Source organism: Macrotis lagotis, chromosome 1 (genome assembly GCF_037893015.1).
Source record: "Macrotis lagotis isolate mMagLag1 chromosome 1, bilby.v1.9.chrom.fasta, whole genome shotgun sequence".
Classification (NCBI taxonomy): Eukaryota; Metazoa; Chordata; class Mammalia; order Peramelemorphia; family Peramelidae; genus Macrotis; species Macrotis lagotis.
This window is the reverse complement of record NC_133658.1, coordinates 753841676-753864900: the sequence shown is the minus strand read 5'-3', so window position 1 is coordinate 753864900 and position 23225 is coordinate 753841676.

The window sequence follows — 23225 nt, the reverse complement described above, 5'->3', positions numbered from 1 at the left end:
CAATGGTATTAATTATGATGCCTATCTATACAAACAACTAGCATTTATGTAGTATTTTAAGATTTAAGATTTTCAAAACCCTTCATATATATATATATATATATATATATATATATATATATATATATATGTATATATATATATACACATTACTTGGTTCCTAGAGAAATATGACATCACTTGTCAAATTGGGTGCAGGAAGCCATAGGATCACAAAATCCAAGTTGGAAGGAATAAAGGTCATCTAGTCCAATGAACCATTAAAAGATAAAAAACTGAATTCCCAAGAGGCTAAATTCCATAGAGGTCAAGTGTCAGAGCCAGAAATAGGAGACAGGTAATTTGATTCATTGTTCCATCCTCATTCCATATTCTATCCTTACTTTGTTCAGTGAATATGGCAAGTGGCCATTACTCTAGCTTTCTAAGGAAAGGATAACTGAAGAAAATAATTCCTAAACTCAATGCTTCTGGTTCTAATAGGTAAAGAAAAAGGGTTTTGTTTCATTTGTTTTTAAAGTATATTCAGTCAGAAATAATGCAGCCATACTCTATCAGAAGATTACCCACCAACCCATCACCATATATTCAGTTTGGTGTTGAAATTTGGATATCTTACATCTTGTATCAGTATATTTATATATCTCTCTCTATCTCTATCATCTGTATCTCTATCTCTATCTAACTTTATCTCTATCTCTATCTATCTCTATCTCTATCTTTCTATCCATCTATATACATACACACCCATATGCACATAAATACATAAGTGTGCATATATATATATATATATATATATATATATATATATCACCATTTTAGCCCCTTTGCCCAACATTTTCTACTCCCTCATCCCAGTTCATGTCTATTCTATTCCTTGTGTCCCATTCTTTTTTAACCATCCATTTATGTATCCAAAATCCCTGTTCAATTATTGATAATATGGCCTTTAGACCTTTTCCTTTTCCATGTAAAATACTTTGTGTATATTTTGTATTTATGGGCAGCATGACATAATGGATACAGAGATAGCTTACATCAGAACCAAGAAAATAGAGGTTCAAATCCTGCCTCTGATATATACTGACTTTGTGAATTTTCAGAAAGTCATTTAATCTCCTAATGTTCTGTGAGATACATTATGGCAATACCTTACAAAATGGATGTCAATTTGAATTGGTAGAGAGAAAGAGAGTTTCTTCACAACTTGAGAGTTCTCTTTAATAAAGAATCACACATACAGTCTATATTTCTGTTCTATATATCTTGTATAATTTATGTCTGGACTGACTACTATATAGTTATTGCCTCTGAGCCACACATTCATTGGTGCCTCTGTGAGAGTCTTGCTTCTATACTTCATAGTGTCGAGTCAAACCCTCTGGGCATTCATCCACTAAGGCTCTTTGCATAAATGGACTGGAGGTTGAAATCAATGCTGCCATAACTGACCTTTCCCAACCTCTATGTAATAATTCCTACTTTTGAATCAGCATACATCATCTCTACTTTTTCTGCTATTGGAAGAAGAAAGGTAGAAATATTTCCCTCTTTTTAACACTCCATGATGTTCCATGTAAAAAAAATAGTCTTCTGAAATTAATTCCAAACATTTTAAGCAAGCCACCTTCTGTGAAAACTCAAAAGAGTAACACAAGTGATCATTTGCTATGTTGTATCTTATTACAGTCTATATTTTTGACTTTAAAAAAATAAATTATTTAAAATTTTCAGTTCCAAATTCTCTCTTCCCTTAAACTCCCACCACCCCATCCACTGAAAAAGCAAGCAAAATGTCAATTATAATTGTGAAATCAGGTGAAACAATTCCATATTATGCATGTTTCAAAAGAAAACAAGTAAACAAAAAAAGTGAAGAAATTAAACTTCAAGCTGATTTCAAAATTCATCAGTTTTCTCTCTAGAAATGGATAGCATTTTTTTCTCCATGAATCATTTAAGCTTCTCTTGGATCATTATATTTATCAGGATAACTAAGTATTTCATAGTTGATCAGCATTACAACATTGCTATTACTGTGCACAATAATCTTCTGGTTCTTATTTCACTTTGTGTCAGTTCATATAGATCTTGTCATTTTTTTCTGTCCTCATCATTTCTTATGACTCAACAATACTCCAAATTAATCATATGCCATATCTTGTTCAGTCACTCCCCAAATGATGAGCAACCTCTTGATTATAATTCTTTACCAGCACAAAAAAGAGGGTTTTTTTTTCCCTTTTCCTTGATCTCTTTGGGATAGATTCATTCATAGTATTGCTGTATCAAAGAATTGTTTAATAGTCCTTTGGGTATAGTTACAATTTTTTCATTACTCTACCTATAGTTTATTTATACATTTTTTCCCCTCATGTCCTCTAGCATTTGTCATTTCTAATAAGTTTGAGGTGGTTCCTCAACTTCATAATTTCAAGTGGAGAATGGTTCTTGTTTTTTTTTTTTAAATTTGATTGTTACCTATATATTTGAGAAAGGAGAATTTTATTAGAGAAAATTGCTATTTTTAGTATTGTTTCATTGTCTATGGTACTTTAACAAATTGATTACCTTATTTTAATTAGATCTTTATGTTTTTGCTTTTTCTGGGATCATGATAGCTGCCCTTGCCTGTTTTTAACTTCAATTGAAGCGTGCAGTCCTTTATTTTAACTCTATATGTGCCTTTCTATTTCAGGTTAGTCTCCAGTAAATGACATTATTATAGGATTTTGGTTTCTAACGAATTCTGTTGTCTCCTTCTGTTTTATGAGTAAATTAATGTCACTTGTATTCACAATTTTAATTTATAACTATGTGTTTCCTTCCATTCCATTCTCTTCAATCTATCATTCTTTCTCTTTTTTCCCCATCCCTCCTCAAAAGACTGTTTTGCTTCTAGACATTGCCTCCCTTATTCTCTCTTCCTTTTATGATCCCACCATGTCTCATATCCCTTTCTCCTCCTATTTCTCTATTGAGTAAGACTGATTTTTATACCTGAACATGTATAAATATTCTTATCTCTTCAAAGTAATTTTAATGAGAGTGAGATTCAAACATTGACCACTGCTCACTATTTTCTCTCCACTATTTTATTGGAGAAAAACAACCCCCTCTCCCTTTTCCAATGCAATCCTTTTAATCAATCCTTCATTTTTTTTGAGATCATCCATGCTGTTCATCTATGTAAACTTCTTTTAGCAGCTTTAATAATGGTAAAGATCTTAGGTATTATATGGATCATCTTCCCATATAGGACATATAAACAATTTAACCTTATTGTGTTCCTTATCTTTCCTAATTCATTTTTGTCTTTTATGAATCTCTAAAGTCTTTGGATTTTATTTAGCTCTGTTGTTTTCATAATGAATCCTAGAAATTCTTCTATTTCATTAAATGTCAATTTTTCCCCTTGAAGGATAAAACTCAGACTGTAAGCCTAGCTCCTTTGCTTTTCAGAGTATCATATTATTTCTTTAATGTAGCAGCTGTTAAATTTTATGTGATCATGCCTGTGGTTCCATATTTGAATTGTTTCTTTCTGTCTGCATGAAATATGTTCTCTTTGATCTGGGAGCTCTAATTTGATATAATATTCCAGGGTCTCATTAGGAGGTCATTAAGGAAGTGATTATTCTTTCTATTTTATTTTGCCCTCAAAATTTAAGATATTCATGATAGTTTTTCTTTTGATTTTTTTAAAATATAATTTCTATGTTCTTCAATTGTTCTTTAAGGTATCTAATAATTATAAAATTATTTTTCCTTGACCTTTTCTCTACAACAGTCATTTTTCTGATGAGATATCTCATACTGTCTTACATTTTTCCATTTTGTTGCTTTATATTTTTGTTTCTATTTTTGAGAAATTATCTTCATTGGTGATTTTTTGTACCTTTTCCCCACTTGGACAAATTGTTTTTATTTTTTAAGGAGTTCTTTTATTCAGTGAAATTTTGCTCCATTTTTACAATTAGGCCATTTTTATGGTATTTTACTCAGTATTTTTTTTATGCCTCACCTAGTATTTAATTGATATTTTGATTTTCCAAATAAAGGTTATGAAAGTTTTTTCAACATTCATCCATATACATATGTACATTTTTAAATTGCAAAATTTCATTCAACCCTCCCTTCCTACTCCTCTCCCCTCAGTGGTGAACAATCAGGTTAAGATTGTACATAAATATTTTGGATGAACATGTTTATAGATTAGTCATTTTGAATATGAGGAATTAAGACTAAGGAAAGAGATACATAAGAGATAAGTTTTTTACAGTGTTCATCAGATTCTGATTTTTTTTTTCATTTTTGTCTTATTTTTTTCTTCCTCCGGATTGGTATGCCTCATTTATTAAGATGTAATTTTTTTTTATTATTTTTCTAGCATCATTCTCATTCCTTTTCTCAACTTTTCCACTATTGTGTCTTACTGTTTAAGTAATTCTTGTTGGGCTTGGGTCCAATTAGCAATTGTCTTTGATATTTGCTTTTAGTTGTTTTCACATTATTCTTTCTTTATGATTTTGTTTCTTTGTCATCCTAAGAGATTTTTATTTCTGAGTTCTTTTCTTCTTGTGTGATTTTTTAAAGTTATCAACCTTTTTCTTGATTTTGAATATTTTTTAGAAAGATTTTATTAAATTAATTCATATGGAGAAATAAAAAGTCAAGAATTTCCAGGGATTCAAAGAACAAAGTGCAAAAGAAGGTGGTTTAGCCTTACCAGATCAAAAATTTTATTATAAAGCATCAGTCATCAAAAACTGTCTGGTATTGGCTAAAAAACAAAGTGGTGGAGCAGTGTAATAGACTAGGTACAATAATAGGAAATGATTATAGTAATCAGCTGTTTGATAAGCCCAAAGAATCCGGCTATTAGGATAAAAGCTCTCTCTTCAACAAAAGCTGTTGGGAAAATTGGAAGTTAGTATGGAAGAAACTTAGATTAGACCAACACCTCATACCCTATACCAAGATAAGATCAAAATGGATACAGGATTTAAACAAAAAAAATATTATAAGCAAACTAGAAGATAAAGGAGTAGTATACCTGTCAGACCTATGAAAAGGGAAACAGTTTATCACTAAGGAAGGGATGGAGAATATCATTAAAAATAAGCTATATAATTTTGGTTATATTAAATTAAAATGCTTTTGCACAGACAGAACCACTGTAACCAACATCAAAAGAAATGTAGTAAATTATGAAACCACCGCACGCATCTCAGACTGGCCAGTATGACCAGAAAAGACAGTGATCAATGTTGGAAGGGATGTGGGAAATCTGGGACACTAATATATTGTTGGTGGAGCTATGACCTTATCCAACATTTCTGGAGAGCAATCTGGAATTATGCTCAAATGGCAACAAAAATGTGCATACCATTTGATCCAGCAATATCACTACTGGGTCTATACCCTGAAGAGATGATGAAAAAGGGTAAAAACTTTACTTGTTTTTAAATCATGCTGTCGAATCACAGAAAAGTCATGAGTGTCCATCACTTCTGACTAAGTATATTCTCTCTAATAGAGTCACAATTCTCAAGTAATGAGAATCTTTCTCCCTGGTGGGGATACAGCCACGTTCATCTTATTGGATAGCATTTTTTTCTTTACCTTTTTTTTTGGTTTATTTATTCTTTTACCTTTTCATGTGTCTCTTAAACCTCCTGTTTGGTGTCCAAATTTTCTATTTAGCTCTGGTCTTTTCAACAGGAAATGTTGAAAGTCTACCATTTTGTGAAAGGTCCATCTTTTCCCCTGGAAGGGAAGGCTCAGCTTTGCTGAATAGTGGATTCTTGGCTGCATTCCAAGCTCCCTTACTGTTTGCAATTTCTTATTGCAGGTCCTTTGATCCCTAAATGTTGATGCAGCCAGGTCCTTCATAATTCTTACTGTGGCTCCTTGATATTTACATTATTTCTTTCTGGATGCTTGCAAGATTTTTGTTTTTATATTATCGTTCTGGAATGTGGCCATGGCACTCCTTTGTGTTTTCATTTTAGGCTCTGTTTCTGGAGGGGATTGATGAATTCTTTCAATAACTATTTTTCCCTCTAGTTCCATGATATCAGGGGAGTTTTCCATCACTAAATCCTGTAATATTAAACCCAGGCTTTATTTTTCCCGCTTCAATGTTTTCAGGAAGACTTATAATTCTCAGGTTGTCCCTTCTTGATCTGTTCTTAAATTCAGTGGTTTTGTTGATGAGGTATTTTATATTTTCCTCTATTTTTTATATCTTTTGATTTTTTTAAAAGAATCATGTTGTTTCATGAAGTCATTAGTTTCCACAGATTCCATTTTTTTTAGAGAATATTTTCTTCATTTACTTTTTTGCAACTCCTTTTCCAACTGGTCAATTCTATTTTTAAAGGAATTTTCCTTTTGCTCAAGTGTAGTTTTGAGAGGAATTATTTTTTTTGTATTTATCCAATTGTATTTTCCAAGGATTTGTTTTCTTGTTGTGAAATGTTAATTTTCTCTTTTAGTATGTTAATTTTCTCTTGAGTTTTTTAATTTTTCCCACTGATTTTTTTAATTTAAATTTATTTTTAATAAAGATATTATTTGAGTTTTACATTTTTCCCCCAATCTTTCTTCGCACACCCCTCCCCCCACAGAAAGCACTCTATCAGTCTTTACTTTGTTTCCATGTTGTACCTTGATCCAAATTGGGTGTGATGAGAGAGAAATCATATCCTTAAAGAGAAGAGAAATCTAAGAGGTAACAAGATCAGACAATAAACTATTTGTTTTTTTTTTTCTAAATTAAAGGGAATAGTCCTTGCACTTTGTTCAAACTCCACAGCTCCTTGTCTGGATACAGCTGGCACTCTCCTTTGCAGACAGCCCAAAATTGTTCCCAATTGTTGCACTGATGGAATGAGCAAGTCCTTCAAGTTTGAACATCACTCCCATGTTGGTGTTAGGGTGTAGGGTGTTTTTCTGGTTCTGCTCATGTCACTCAGCATCAGGTCATGGAAATCCCTCCAGGTTTCCTTGAAATCCCGTCCCTCCTGGTTTCTAATAGAAAAATAGTGTTCCATGACATACATATACCACAGTTTTCTAAGCCATTCCCCAATTGAAGGACATTGACTGGATTTCCAATTCTTTGCCACCACAAACAGGGTTGCTATAAATATTTTTGTACAAGTATTGTTTTTACCCTTTTTCCTCATCTCTTCAGGGTATAGACCCAGTAGTGGTATTGCTGGGTCAAAGGGTATGCACATTTTTGTTGCCCTTTGGGCATAGTTCCAAATAGCTCTCCAGTAGCATTGGATGAGTTCACAGCTCCACCAACAGTGTAATAGTGTCCCAGATTTCCCACATCCCTTCCAACAATGATCATTATCCTTCCTGGTCATACTGACCAATCTGAGAGGTGTGAAGTGGTACCTCAGAGAAGCTTTAATTTGCATTTCTCTATTAATTAATGATTTAGAGCTTTTGTTCTTATGGCTATAGATTACTTTGATCTCCTCATCTGTAAATTGCCTTTAAATATCCTTTGACCATTTATCAATTGGGGAATGGCTTTTTGATTTAAAAATATGACTCACTTTTCTGTATATTTTAGAACTGAATCCTTTGTCAGAATCATTAGTTGTAAAGATTGTTTCCCAATTTACTACATTTCTTTTGATCTTGGTTACATTGGTTTTATCTGTGCAAATGCTTTTTAATTTAATGTAATTGAAATCATCTAATTGGTTTTTGGTGATGTACTCCAACTCTTCCTTAGTCATAAACTGTTCCCCTTTCCATAGATCTGACAGGTAGACTAGTCCTTGATCTTCTATTTGCTTATAGTATTGTTTTTTATGTCCATGTCCTGTAACCATTTGGATCTTATCTTGGTAAAGGGTGTGAGGTGTTGGTCTAATCTAACTTTCTTCCATAATAACTTCCAATTATCCCAGCAATTTTCATCAAAGAGGGGGTTTTTATCCCATGGCCAGACTCTTTGGGTTTATCAAACAGTAGATTACTATAATTTTTTCTTGCTATTGCACCTAGTCTATTCCACTGGTCCACCACACTATTTCTTAGCCAATACCAAACAGTTCTGATGACTGATGCTTTATAATATAATTTTAGATCAGGGAGGGCTATGCCACCTTCTTTTGCAATTTTTTTCATTAAGCTCCTGGCAATTCTTGAATTTTTATTTCTCCATCTGAATTTACTTACAATTTTTTCTAACTCAAAAAAGTAATTTTTTGGAATTTTGATTGGAAGGGCACTAAACAGATAGTTGATAGTTTTGGTAGAATTGTCATTTTTATTATTTTAGCTCTACCTATCAATAATCAGTTGATATTTGCCCAGTTATTTAAATCTAATTGAATTTGTGTGAGAAGTTTTTTATAATTGTTTTCAAAAAGATTCTGAGTCTGTCTTGGCAAATAGACTCCCAAATATTTTATATTGTCTGAGGTTACTTTGAATGGGATTTCATTTTCTAACTCTTCCTGCTGTTTCTTGCTAGATATATATATATATATATATATATATATATATATATATATATATAGAAAAGTTGAGGATTAATGAGGGTTTATTTAATAACCTGAAACTTTGCTAAAATTGCTAATTGTTTCCAGTAGTTTTTTGGATGATTTCTTGGGATTCTCTAGGTAGACCATCATGTCATCTGCAAAGAGTGAGAGTTTTGTCTCTTCCTTCCCAATTCTAAGTCTTTAATTTTTTTCTTCTCTAATTGCTAATGCTAACATTTCTAATAAAATATTAAATAGTAATGGTGATAATGGGCACCCTGGTTTCACCCCTGATCTTATTGGGAATGGCTCTAGCCTCTCCCCATTGAATATAATGCTTGTTGATGGTTTTAGATAGATACTGCTAATTATTTTAAGGAACAGTCCATATATTCCTACACTTTGTATTGCTTTTAATAGAAATGGATGCTGTATTTTTACAAAAGCTTTTTCAGCATCTATTGATATGATCATATAATTTTTGATAGGTATATTGTTTATATAATTGAGTATATTAACAGTTTCCCTAATATCGAGCCAACCCTGCATTCCTGGAATAAATCCTACTTGATCATAATGTATTATGCTAGTGATGACTTGTTGTAATTGTTTTGCTAAGATTTTATTTAGGATTTTTGCATCTATATTCATCAGGGAGATAGGTCTATAATTTTCTTTCTCTGTTTTAGCTCTTCCTGGTTTAGGTAACAGTGCCATATTGGTTTCATAGAAAGAGTTAGGCAGAGTTCCATCTTTCCATGTTTTCCAAAGAGTTTATATAGGATTGGAACCAATTGTTCTTTATTTGTTTGGTAGAATTCATTGTGAATCCATCAGGCCCCGGAGATTTTTTTTAGGGAGTTCAGTAATGTCTTGTTGAATTTCTTTTTCTGAGAAAGGGTTGTTTAGGTATTTATTCTCTTCTTCATTTAGCCTGGGCAACGTATATTTTTGTAAATATTCATCCATTTCACTTAGATTATCAAATTTATTGGCACAGAGTTGGGCAGAATAATTTTGAATTATTACTTTAATTTCCTCCTCATTGGTGGTGAGGTCACCTTTTTCATTTATGATACTAGCAATTTCGTTTTCTGCTTTCTTTTTTTAATCAAATTGAACAGAAGTTTATCAATTTTATTGTTTTTTTCATAATACCAACTTTTGGTTTCTTTTATTAACTCAATAGTTTTTTTGCTTTCAATTTTATTAATTTCTCCTTTAATTTTTAGAATTTCTTATTTGGTACTTAATTGGGGATTTTTGATTTGTTCTTTCTCTAATTTTTTTAGTTGCATGTTTAGTTCATTGATTTCCTCTTTCTCCAATTTATTCATATAAGCATTTAGAGCTATAATATATCTCCTGAGAGTTGCTTTGAATGAATCCCATAGGTTTTGGTATGTTGTTTTATTAATATCATTATCTAGGATAAAATGGTTAATTCTTTCTATAATTTGATTTTTGGTCCACTCATTTTTTAAAATGAGGTTATTCAGTTTCCAATTTGTTCTGGATCTATATCTCCTTGGGCAAATATTACATATGATTTTTATTGCATTGTGGTCTGAGAAAGATGTATTCACTATTGCTGCCTTTATGCAGTTGATCATTAGGGTTTTATGTCCTAGTACATGGTCAATTTTTATATAAGTTCCATGTACTGCAGAGAAAAAGGTTTATTTCTTTCTATCCCCATTCAGTTTCCTCCATCAGCTAACCATATCTAATTTTTCTAACAATCTATTTACCTTCCTAATTTCTTTCTTGTTTATTTTATGATTCGATTTATCTAGATCTGATAGAGGGAGGTTGAGGTCTCCCACTAGTAGAGTTTTGCTGTCTATGTCTTCCTGCAATTCTTTCAGCTTCTCCTCTAAGAATTTGGGTGCTGTCCCATTGGGTGCATATATATTCAATATTGAAATGACTTTATTGTCTATGGTACATTTTAGGATGATAAAGTTTCCTTCCTTATCTCTTTTAACGCTATCTATTTTTGCTGCTGCTTTGTCTGAGATAAGGATTGCTACCCCTGCTTTTTTTACTTCAGCTGAAGCAAAATATATTTTGCTCCAACCTTTTACCTTTACTCTATATGTATCTCTCTGCTTGAAATGAGTTTCTTGTAAACAGCATATTGCAGGATTCTGTTTTTTAATCCACTTTGCTATTTGCTTACATTTTAAGGGAGAGTTCATCCCATTCACATTCAAGGTTATGATTACAATTCTTTACTGCCCTCCAGGCTACATTCCCACTGTTTGTATCCCCCCTTCCTCCCTTTTATCCATATTCCCCAGTCTTTTGATTCTGAAAACCACCCCCTTCAGTGTGCTTGCCCTCCTATATCACACCCTCCCCTTTCTTCCCCCTTTCCCTTTTTCCCTTTTCCCTTCCCTTCCCTTCCTTTTGTTATTTCCCCTTATTTCCCCCACTCCCCTTCCCTTTCTCTGTCCCCCTTCCCCTTTTCCCCTTTTTAATATTTGAAAGGTTAGATGTTTTAAACATTAACTGAGTATGTGTAGGTTGACTTTAAGCCAAGTCTGATGAGAAGAAGATTCAGGTGTTTCTCTTCTGCTCCCTTCTTCCCCACTATTACAATAGGTTTTTTGTACCTCTTAGTGTAATGGGATTTACTGCATTCAACCTGCTCCCTCCTCCTGTCTCTTTCCTGTCCCCCTTTATAGGGAGGTAGTGTTTTTTTTTAGATCATTCTATCTAAGTCATAGAAAATTCTTAGTGTCTGTCCCTTCTAGTTCTGTATATTCTATCAAATAGAGTCAAAATTCCTGAGAGTTATTAGAGTCTTTCTCCAAAGTGGGGTTAAAGCCAGTTACATCCCATTAGATTGTAGTCTCATGGATAGGTCATGAATGTCCATCATTTCTGGCTAGGTGTATTCTCTCTGTTAGATTTAGATTTCTCAGGGTTTATGAGAATCTTATTTTTTTATCCCCATGCTGGGATATAGCCAGTCTCAAATTACTGGATTGCATTTTTTTTCCTTTTACCGCCCCCCCTTTTTTTACCTTTCCATATTTCTCTTGAACCTCCTGTTTGATGTCCAAATTTTCTGTTTAGCTCTGGTCTTTTCATCAGAAATTTTTGGAATTCTTCCATTTTGTTAAATGTCCTTCTTTTTCCCTGGAAGAGAAGGCTCAGCTTTGCAGCAAAGTAGATTCTTGGCTGCATTCCAAGCTCCCATGCTCTTCAAAATATCTTGTTCCAGGCCCTTTGATCACTTAAAGTTGATGCAGCCAGGTCCTGCATGAACCTTACTGTGGCTCCTTGATATTTAAATTGTTTCTTTCGGGCTGCTTGCAGGATTTTCTCTTTTATCTGTTAGTTCTGCAGTTTGGCCACAACATTCCTTGGTGTTTTCATTTTAGGATCTTTTTCTGGTGGGGATGGATGTACTCTTTCAATAACTAGTTTGCCCTATCAGTGCAGTTTTCCATCACTAGATCCTGTAATATTAAGTCCAGGCTTTTTTTTCTCTTCAATGTTTTCAGTAAGAACTATAATTTTCACTTTGAGCCTCCTCAATCTATTCTCAAGGTCAGTGGTTTTGTTGATGAGGTATTTTACATTTGCTCCTATTTTTTCTATTTTTTGATTTTGTTTAACTGACTCTTCCTGTCTCTTGGAGTCATTAGTTTCTGTAAACTCCATTATTTTGGGGGTGGAGGAGTTTTCTTCATTAACCTTTTGCAACTCCTTTTCCAATTGGTCTATTCTACTTTTGAAAGAGCTTTCCATTTGACCAATTGAGGTTTTGAGAGAACTGATTTCTTTTTGCATTTGCTCATTTGAGGATCTGAGAGAATTATTCTCATTTTGTAATTGTTCGATTGATTATCTGAGAGATTTATTCTCCTTTTGTGTTTGTCCAATTGTACTTTCTAAGGTTTTGTTTTCTTGTTACAAGGTATGAATTGTGTTTCCCAAATTTTTAAGCTCCTTCCTTATTTCTTCAAGGAGTCTTTCTCTGCTGGAGACCAGATTGTATTCTCCTCAGAGGTTCCAAGTCTCTCTGAGTTGGGGTCTTTCCCTTCCAGGAATTTTTCTACGGATTCACCTTTCCACTGACCCTTCTTCATTATGCTAAGACCTTGAGTTGGGGCGGGGGCTGTTTCACCTGTGCTTGGGATTGCTAAAGGCTTTACTGTGTGCATTTTCTCTGGCTGGCCTGTAGGAATTGCTGGTTTCCCTCTCTGGAGTGTCTGTGACCTTGGTTGAGAGGCCTTCTTCCTTTGCCTGAAGGGAGGAGTTGGAACTATTGAATTCTTTTGCCTTCAATCAATGGTGGGCTTTACCCTGGCCTGAGGTCATTCCTCTGCTGGGCTGGTTCTTCTGCTCACACACCTAGGCCTGAGGCAGAAGTAGTTTGCCTTTGTTTGGGGACAGGGCTCTGGGCAATGGAGGCGTGCCCTCAGAGTTTCTCAGACCAGAGGAGCCTATGGATGGTGTCTGCAGCTCTCCTGCACCAGAACTCCTCCCCCAGCCTGATCCCCGAGCTCCAGGGGGACAGCACCAACACCAGCACCTCAGCTTCCCCTTGGACCCAAGCCCCTTTTGTCCAGCCCCACCGCTGATCCAGCACGTCCAGCTCTCCGGCCCTCAGACTCCTGGTTCCAATTCAGCTGTTAATCTGGCTGATCCGGGGCTGATCCTCCCTCTGAGCCCAGCCTCACCCGCCCAAATTCGGCCAAAGCTGCTGTGGGAGACAAATCCTGAGGCAGACGTTCTTTCTCCTGGCTTTTCTTTCTGGGTTTTGTGGGTTGGATTTCTTTTAAGAGGATGGGGAAGAGATCAGGAGACTTTAGAACTGTGCCTGTCTTCTCTCCGCCATCTTGGCTGGCTTCCCACTGATTTTTAAACACCTTTCTGATTTCTTCCACCAAGTCTTTCTGGGTTGGAGACCAATTCATATTCTCTTCAGAAGAGCTAGATTTCTCTGGGTTAGAATCTTTTTCTTCTAAGAATTTCTCCATGCTTCCCCCTTTTCGCTAGCCTTTCTTCATTATCCCAGAATCTTGCATTGGGAGGAAGACCTGGCTCTCAGAGGTTTGCTTTTGAAAACCCTAGATGCTTTGTTCACTTGCTTTAGTAATTCCAAGGGCCATCCTATAGTAGGTGCTAGCTACTTTCTCTGGAGTATTTGAAGCCCTCTCCCTATTCCTGTATGGTGTGAGGAGGGAGTGTGGAGGGGCAGCAGGGTCTGAACTGTCTTTGAACAATGGGCTGGACCCTGGGGGAGTGACTTAATCTCCCTTTCAACTGAGTGAAATCTGTTGCCCACAGCTGAGCCACAGGGGGTGAGGGGGTGGCCATTCATTCTGGGAAGAATGATCTATAAAAAAAGTATGGAGCCAGGGCCTGTGCCCAGCTGAACGTTTTCCAGGGATACTCAGCAACTCTCTGTGCTGGAACTCATCCTCCAGATGACTGGGGCTCACCAGTGTTCCTCTCCCCATTGCCAAAGATTCTTCAGCTAAAGTTGATGCTTAGACTGCCACTCACCAAACTGAAACTATGGCTGGTCCTCTGGCTTCACCCTGGTGCTATTCCTGCACTCACCCTCTGCTCTCCATTCCTGGTTCACCCATGGTCCTCTGAAACAGACCTTCCTAGCTTCTTTTTCTGGGTTTTGTCGATCAAATTGATTTTAAGAGGTTTCTTTCATGTTACTTTTTGAGGAGAACCAGGAGCACTTAACACAGAGCCTGTCTTCTCTCTGCCATCTAGGCCAGAAATGATTTTGAACTTTTTGATAAAGTTGAACTTTGCTCACCTGGGGCTGGGAAGGTACTGCTCTGTTTCAGGTTTTTTCATTCTACTTTGGACATCTACAAGTTTTTGGTGCATCTTAAGTGGTGTGATCTTGTAAGTGGTGTGATCACTGATCTCTTTGTGTATATTCTATCTGTCCTGCAGCTGTAAGTACTAGCATTCCTCTACCCTAAAAATGTAAGCTGGGTCCCTGTTTCCCTATGACCAACTACAAGTACTTATTTAAGCCTGCAAACTGTGACCCAGAACTAAGAATGAGTAATAGAGTTGCTAATCAGTGCCATTTGCACTCAGTGCCAGTGAACACAGTGAACAATTCCCTGTAATCCTTTTCTGACCAGTTGTCTGTACCCCTTACCACCTCTGGATTGAAAGCTCCTGAAGTAACTTCTGTTACTGCTTTTGCTGCTATTGCATGCAACTCCATTTTTGGAGACATATCCTTTTGACTTCCTAAATTTCTTTAATCTGGCAACTCTGTCTTACTTTGACCCTGTGTTGCCTCTGTCACTCTAAAATTTTATTTGAGATGTTATTTTAAAGCGGTTTTTTGGAGAAGGAAAATATTGAGAGATTTAATTTTGGTTGCTGCTTCTAATCTGCCATCTTGGCTCTCTTTGTTTTAATACATTATTAATCTGATCTTATCCCTGTTCAAATGATAGGCAAACAGAATATTGATATATCTTAATTATAGCCATTCTAACTATTTTCATCTATTTTACATTAATTAGGGAGTATTTTAATGGTGACAAACGTAATCCAGATGGTTATCTTCCTTTTCTTCTAACCACATATTAAATTGAAAGGGTAACTTGAACATCTTCTTGGCAAAGAAATTCTGTCAGAACATGGAGGGAATGTGAGTAAAAAAATTTTCATTATCACAGGAACTTACTACAACCTTCCCTCTTAACCTTTCTCCCCAAGGAAAAATGTCAGTCTTGTGGAGTTGTAAGGAGAGTGAAGATGTTTAAATAAAAGGTGTGACAAAAGTCTTGGGAGGAGTCTTTTACAACCTGAATGTAGAGCAAATTTACTTATGTAGGAGTTAGTAAATCATTTGTGATTCCATAAGAGTTGATCTGAAATGTCCCTTCCCAGTCATCCTGATCTAATCAATTATATCCTTCTACCGTCTCTGTATTATCTTATTTCTCTGAAGGCCAAGAATAGAAATCATGTAATGGTGCTATATAAGAGGTTGCTTTTAAGTGTCATTTTCCCCCTTTGCTTCCCTCTTCTTTGTTATACTAATTATTGTCACAAATCTCCATACTTATTTCAGTGGGAAAAGTTAGATCTTCCTTCTTCAGAAAGGGTTAAAGAGCCTTCCTTACCTCCTTGCCCAAAGGCCACAGACACTAGGAATACTTGACCTCTATAATCTGGTAATGCTAAGAAATGGAAGGTACATAGCATTTTCCTAAAATTTCTCCATTTCTGGAACTTTCAAATTTGCTTGACTGAATCCTGGGGTGGGAAGAGCCAGGATGATGGCAAAGCTACTAATACATATTAGAATCACTATAGCTAGTTTAGGTTCTGACATAACTCAGTAATAAGTCACAAGCCTCACTTTCTTCTTTGGAATCATCTGGGTTCAATGGCCAGATATGAATCTCCAGATTAGATTTTATTCAAGAGGACTGGAGATGCCCAGAAGGAGAGGCAATCAGTGTTAAATGACTTGACCAAGGTCACGCAACAATTAAATGTGAGTTGACTGAGACTGGATTTGAACTCTAGTCCTCCTGACTCAAAGGTCACTCTCTATTCACTGCACCTTCTAGCTGCCCCAGAATCGATAAAGTCAACTGATGAATCAGAGTATTCCCCGCAACTTAAACTGACAATGGCAATCCAGTCCCTACTTGAAAAGCTTCAATAAAGGAAACTCAACTCCTTTTCATGAGTCCATTCCTTTTTTAATTCCTACTTATTAAGTATATTTTAAAATCCCTACTTATTAAGGAGATTCCTAGTAAAAAATTGTCAGTTTCTTACCATTGGTCTATTTCTGCACTCTGAGGTCAAATAATACAAGTCTGCATCTAATCTGCCATCTTGGCTCTCTCTGTTTTAATACATAATGCCTCTTACAAAAAGCAGACTTTCAAATTTCTGAAAATATCTGTTTTATCCTCTTATGTTTACTCTGTTCTAAGTTTTTTTTATAATTCCAGCTCTTCATTCATGAGAATTATATATTCTTTCTATGACATGGAGTCAAGTGTCTCCACCATTCTGATTGTCTCTTCTTGGAGATATTCTTAGGGTTATCCTTTTAAACTTATTATTTCTTTTAAAACAGAGCACTTAGAACTAAAAAGAATAATCCATATCTGATCTGACAAGGGCATAGTATATGATCTAAGTTGTCAATTTTTTTTCCTTCCTCTCCTCCTTTTCTAAAATAGTAAGAACCTCTCATGCATGGAAGATATATGTCTTTTTAGTTATCTTAGAGTAACTTTTTTGACTGCCATATTGGACTGCTCACATATAGAGACAGTTCAATCCATTGATCTTTTCTGCCCTGTACAAATTGCTTTCTAATCACACCTTCCCCAAAACTGCACTTGCAAGGTTGATATTTTTAATGCAAATGAAAAATTTTATATTTATTTCCATTTCATTTCACTTATTCATTTTAACCCAGTGTCACATCTATGGATCCTTACCTTGCCACTCTATGAGTTTGTTATCCCTCCTAGCTTAATGTCATCAGCAAACTTGATGAGCATACCAGCGACAGATGGTCTTTATCTAAAACACCATCCAGAGATGTATTTATCCAAGTCATTGATAAAATATAAAATAAATCAGAGTCAAACACAAAGCCCTGGGGACACTTCAATGGAGATTTCCTGCCAAGTTGACATCAAAACTTTAATGATGATTCTATGAGTATATTCATTCAACTCTGAATGCATTTAATTTCTTTTTTTTTCTAGTCCATCGTCTTCATATTTTCTAAATGAAAAGTATATGATACTTTGTAAATACTTTGTAAAAAATCTCTGTAAACTTTATCTAACATTCCCCTGTTCTACTGGATATTGGCAACCTTTTAAAAAAAGAAATATGGAGAATCCAGTATAGTATATTCTTAATGAAATTATGTTAACTCTTTCTGATCACCTCCTTCCTTTTCAAGAGCTATCTTGATATGATAATATAGTTTTTTTCAGGATTTAAAGTGACGTTCACTGGCCCTCTCTTCCTCTTTTGTATCTACTCTATTTTCCACTATATTCCAAATATCCTGGACAGAGGCAAATTAATTCAATATACCAATTTTTCCTTTATCCAAGGACATAATTCATTTGAGTTTAATGACATAAATTCAACCAAGATAATTAGGTTATTTTTATATATCATTACTTATTTTGGATGTCCAATCTTGGCTTCCCATTTGTAGTCTATCATTGTCTATTCATGGTCCATGGAATAAAAAACAAATGAAATATAACAATTCATCAGCTTTGTTTTTTCTTTCTTGTCAGTTATCACCATTCCATCCACTCTAGGAAAGGGACTCTGTTTCTTCTTTAAACATTCTCTTTCTTCTGATGTCAAGGAAAAATAATGAATTTTCTTTTATTTTTGACTTTCTTTAATAGTTAATCTCAATTTAATATTGATCATTCCTGTTATCATTTTTGAAAAACCATGCCAAGGATGTGTTTTCATTCTCTTATTCTTGCTTGCAGCTTCTACATATTATTTTTAAATAAATTGGTTAATGAGAGGCTTTTATATACACATGGTACACTTCAGAAAATTACTCTATTTTTCTTTATCTGAAATTTCCCTTTATGTCTTGTGACTTTTTCTGGTCTGACTTACCTTGAAGGATTATGTACCACAGGGTCATCCCTATCCTTGCTCTGTAACTTTTGAAATTTACTTTCTCTGTATCTAAGATGTGACACAATAAACATTCTTTCTTCGCCTCTATTCTCAACTACAGTAGGTGGAGTGGTTGGTTCTCAAAGTTTGTATCATGTCAATTTTTTTACTTTTAGTGAAAATCATATTTATCTAATTTTTTTCCCTTGTTATTTCTCCATCCTTTGAAAGAGAGAACATGTTACAATGGAATTAACTTTAGATCTAGAGTCACAGGAAAGCAGTATAAATTTGATTTCTGCCCATAATATCAATATGACCTTATACAAGTCAATTAAACTCTCTGGAATTGTTTCCTGGTCTGTAAAATGAGTATTGAAGAAAATAATTTCTAAGACCCATTTGAGTTCTAAAGTATGATCCAATATGAATTAAAATTTCTTTAAGGTGAGTCAAAAAGTTATTAGCCACTATGCTTTAGCAAGCATCTAGATAACTAAAGTATCTCATTACTATATCATATATTCCTACCAAGGGGACAGCTAGGCGCTGCAGTGGATAGAGTATGATCCTTGAAGTTAGGAGGACTTAAGTTCAAATCCAGCCTCAGACACTTAACCTTGGGTAGGTCACTTAACCCTATTGCCTTAAATTAAAAAAAAATATATTTCCACCAGCTCTGTGATTTATTTCCAAAATACTTCATTATTTGGACTTTTCATATATTTAATATTTAACTAAAAATTTAGAGAAAATAGAGTCTAATATCTCATATTTTACCTCAATGAATTGTGGGTAGTTTAGACATAAAAATATATGGGGAAGGAATTCATTAAGGGAACTTCAAAATCATTGCAAAAAGATCCTTATTTTATATTTTTAAAAATAAACAATTCACCTTAAATAATGTGGGCATGCCTATTGATAACTTATTTTCTCCAATTTCCAATATGTTTCATTTCATTTATTTAATTTTAAGTAGTGAGCTAAACTCTAAAAGTTGATTGCATTAGTGAGATCTTGTGTCTGAAGACCTTGATGGGAAGATGGATAAAAATATTATCAGTAGGAGCTTTTTCTTGTGTATAAACCAGAAAGAAAAAAAAAAAACTAAGGAAGGCATCCTTTGAAATTTTCAGTCCAAAGCTATTATATAAATATGATTACCATTGTTATCAATCATTGAGAAAGAAAGCATTTCATTAGAAAAACAAAATGTGGTCATTGAAGGGTCTAATGTTATTGACAAATTTTAACAAGTTTTAAAGGCATCACTCTTATACTCCCTAAATCCTTTTAGCTCTGGTACTTTCCATCTGTCAGTGAGAATGGTTCTTCCCAATCATTTTTTTTAAATTGTCCTGTTGTCGTGAAGCTTTGCACTTGTACCAAGTGATAGCTTGGCAGGAAGCATACGTTTCTCGCTCAAGTTCCTGAACACGACAGCTGTGCTTCTCTCACACAACTTGGGAAAATGTTCCCAGTCTTAATCAACTGGCACAAGGCAGCAGCGGGGCTAAATACAGCTCATGTCACAGAGCATCCATAAATGTGTCAATTTCTTTCCTCTTCCAGCTCTTCTATTCTATGCTATCCCCCCCCTTCAGTGGTAATCGTGTCACTTTTTTATAATGTGGTACCCTCTCTCATAGCACATGTCCCAGTATGGCCTCTTCTTTATGCTACTGTTGCTCACAGTTCAGCTAGAAATAACTCATGTTCCTTTATCTGCACTGAGGGCAAAAAAATTGAGGTATTTACCTCTATATCTCAGGATAACTCTCTTCTTTCCCTGGTATATGACATTGGACTGACCCTTTGGAGAGGAACCCTGGTTTTTGACAATACAACAGTAACTTAAAAGTCCTTTCTCTCTTTCAATGTTTATCTTCCTATTGATGGATTTTTCTATTCATATAGCCAGGGTTTCCACCAAATGAATATATTTTGTTGCCCAACTGAATCTTTTCTGGGATCTAACATCTTGGTCATTTTATTTATGGGATAAAATAATGTCAGTGAGTGACATTAAAGAAAAAGCCATAGTGGTTTATTGGATCAACTTCAAATTCAACAAGATCTTGGTTCATATCTTCTCTCTGACACAACTATGTGACCATGGGCAAATCACTTAAGCCCTGAAAGAGCAAGACTACATCATAATTGAGTTGCTGATCTTCTCTGAAGGAGGGATTTTACAAAACAGGAGCTTCCCATCCTAATGAAATCACAGATCAAGACCATCACCCACTAAACAAACATATAAACCACCAAAAAAACAAACAAATGAAAAACAGCTTAACTACAATAATTATGAAACATTATGCTAGAAGTGCTTCTTTGGAATTTAAATAAAAGGAGAGGAAGTGGGGAGCATTAAATATTTGTTGGTTTGCTCAGAAAACAGAAAAAGCTCAACAGAATTGTCAGTTCTTCTAGAGTTTACTTATAACTTCACTGACTCTCAAGCCTCCATCTAGATGCTCCTGGATATAAAAGAGCTTAGGTTCCTGGGAGAAGTTTGTTATTATATAATCATCCATGCCTCTGGAGAGATCATAAATCTAGACATAAAAGGAGAGCAAATCTACAACCTTCTAATTTTACATTTAATTATTTAATTATAATAATTAATATTATTATTAGTGCCTAGTATATTACAATGATTTCATTTGATCCTGACAATGACTCTGAGAAGTAGGTACTATTATTTCCATTATAAAGATGAGGAAATTGAGGCAACTAGAGGTTGCATGGCTTACCAGGATCTACAACTAATAAATACAGTGGTACTAAAGTAGAAAAATTATTGGCAGACATGTCATGCCAAATATTATTGCCATCTGTACTGGCCTTTTATATTCTGATTTCCATTTCATTGTTATCTAAATAAATGATTCCCATTGTGGGTCACCTAGAAACTCACCCCAAGGCTTATCCTGCTGAAGGGGTCTACTGAGCTGTAAATATCTCAGTCCTTTGAGATATGAACCCACTGAGATTGATGGAAAGATTTGTAAATATAGCAGAAACAAAATCTGTTAAGTGGATGGAGGTTCTTGCTCTTGAGATTCTGCCTCTCTTGGACACTGTTGATTATATCTTGTCCGTATATTCCCTTTCCACTTAACTTTGGCCTGGACATGGAAGGCAGGAAATGACATGTTAAAATTGAACATCAAATACCTTGAGACAGGAAGATCCAGTGAGTGTGGAGGAGTATTTAATAAGATGCCTTGCCCCTTCTAGTCTCTTGCTTCTTCTGGCCTCCCATCCAGAAGCATGAGGCTTTCTCTGGCTCTTCCTTAATCCATATGGAGCACCTTGGGCCTAATAATGTGGCCTGGTTAAGGCAAATCTCACGGCTGCCTGCCTTTTTCTCTTTCTGTCTCTGTCTCTGTCTCTGTCTCTGTCTCTGTCTCTGTCTCTCTCTCTCTCTCTCTCTCTCTCTCTCTCTCCCCCCCCCCACCCCTTACTTTTCAGACTTCTACTATGCCGCCTGGCAGCTGGCCTGCCAAGATTAATTAGCAATCCACATGGTTTTTCCTTAAACTTTTCTTAACTTTCCTATTACTTTTTTTGAGTTGTGACTTCTTTGAATAAATCTCTAATTTCTTTTACACCTGCATTCCTGGGTCAAAAGAGTGATTTTTTTCACAGGTGGATAATCAAACAATCCTCAATGATGATGGGAATTACCTTCTGAATTCCTTACCCAAACTCACCCCTTGAACTATTCAATGGAAAGGGGACACAGATATAAACCAGATATTGTGGGAACTCCTTCAACTCCCTCCTAGCACTTACACAATACACTGCTTTCTTATGTAAACTCTGCCTTTAACGTGATGAACGCTGTTAACAGGCCAGTTGTGATTGCAACTATCCCTTATTTCTCTTTTTTATGCTGGTCTTCATCTTTGTGCTGCTTATTCTATGATGGTGATTTAACTTCTGCTGCTGCTGTGGCTGCTATTAATCCCCTCAAGGGAACATTCTTTTCCAGCTGCCTTTGCTGCCTTTAACTACTTTCTTCTTTAGCTTCTGCTAAACAAAGTAATATTTAATGAACTTTTCTATTAATCTAAAAACTTATCGCCTAGAGTTAAGATTTGTGAATTTGTCACACATTCTCAAACCTGAAACAAGACCACACCCAAACATTTTTACCCTTAATCATATTTCCCTACTCTGGGAGCACACTGCATGTTGTGTTTTGGCATTGTTTCTTAGAGATTTTGGAAGCACACTGCAAGGTTCATGATTTCATGGTGAGCTCCATCCTGCTCCATCCTACAGGAGGTCTTCACAGGAGGTCTTTCACAGTATAATTGCTATGGTATGAGGATTTTACCACTGCCTAAACTATAGGTTTATTTTTCTGATTCTAGGGCTTATAATTGCTAAGTCTATAAGCAACATCATGAGCCCATCTCAAACTTGTTTTTTTAGGACCTTGAATAAAGAGACAAGTTTAAATTTGTCTTGCCTAGATTGAATAGGACCATGAGATTGCTATAATTTTGGTTTTAAATTGTTTTAGGATTTTGTTTGTTTGTTTGTTTTCTAAATGTCTTGATTATCCAACCCAACTTCTCTTTGTCTCCTCTGGTGGAAGACTGCCTTCTTCTTGCTGCCTTCTCTAACTCTTCCCCATTCTTGCCATGGAAGATGACCTTCTGCAACTGCTACTCTCTTTTCATTTCTCTTTTTTTCTCTTTTCTTGGCTCAGCTTTGAGCTTTATAAATTGAAAAGTTGTTTTTTTAAAGGTAATTGGTCTTTAAATATTCCTTTATAATTTGTATGTCTGCTCATCACACATCATCCCCTCCCATTCTGATCCATTGAATTAAAAATTAAGGGCCCTGCCCTCCAACTCAACTCAGTTTCCATCTGACCCTGCCACAGTTGCTTCTCTGACCCTCCATTCCACAACTCCCACATGTCCCAGACATAAAAGAAAAGCAAGCAAGACCCTTCTTAATTTGGATATGGTTGAAATGAAAACTAAAGTAGAATAGTTTGAGTAATGGATTGGAAATATTTAGGAACAAGAA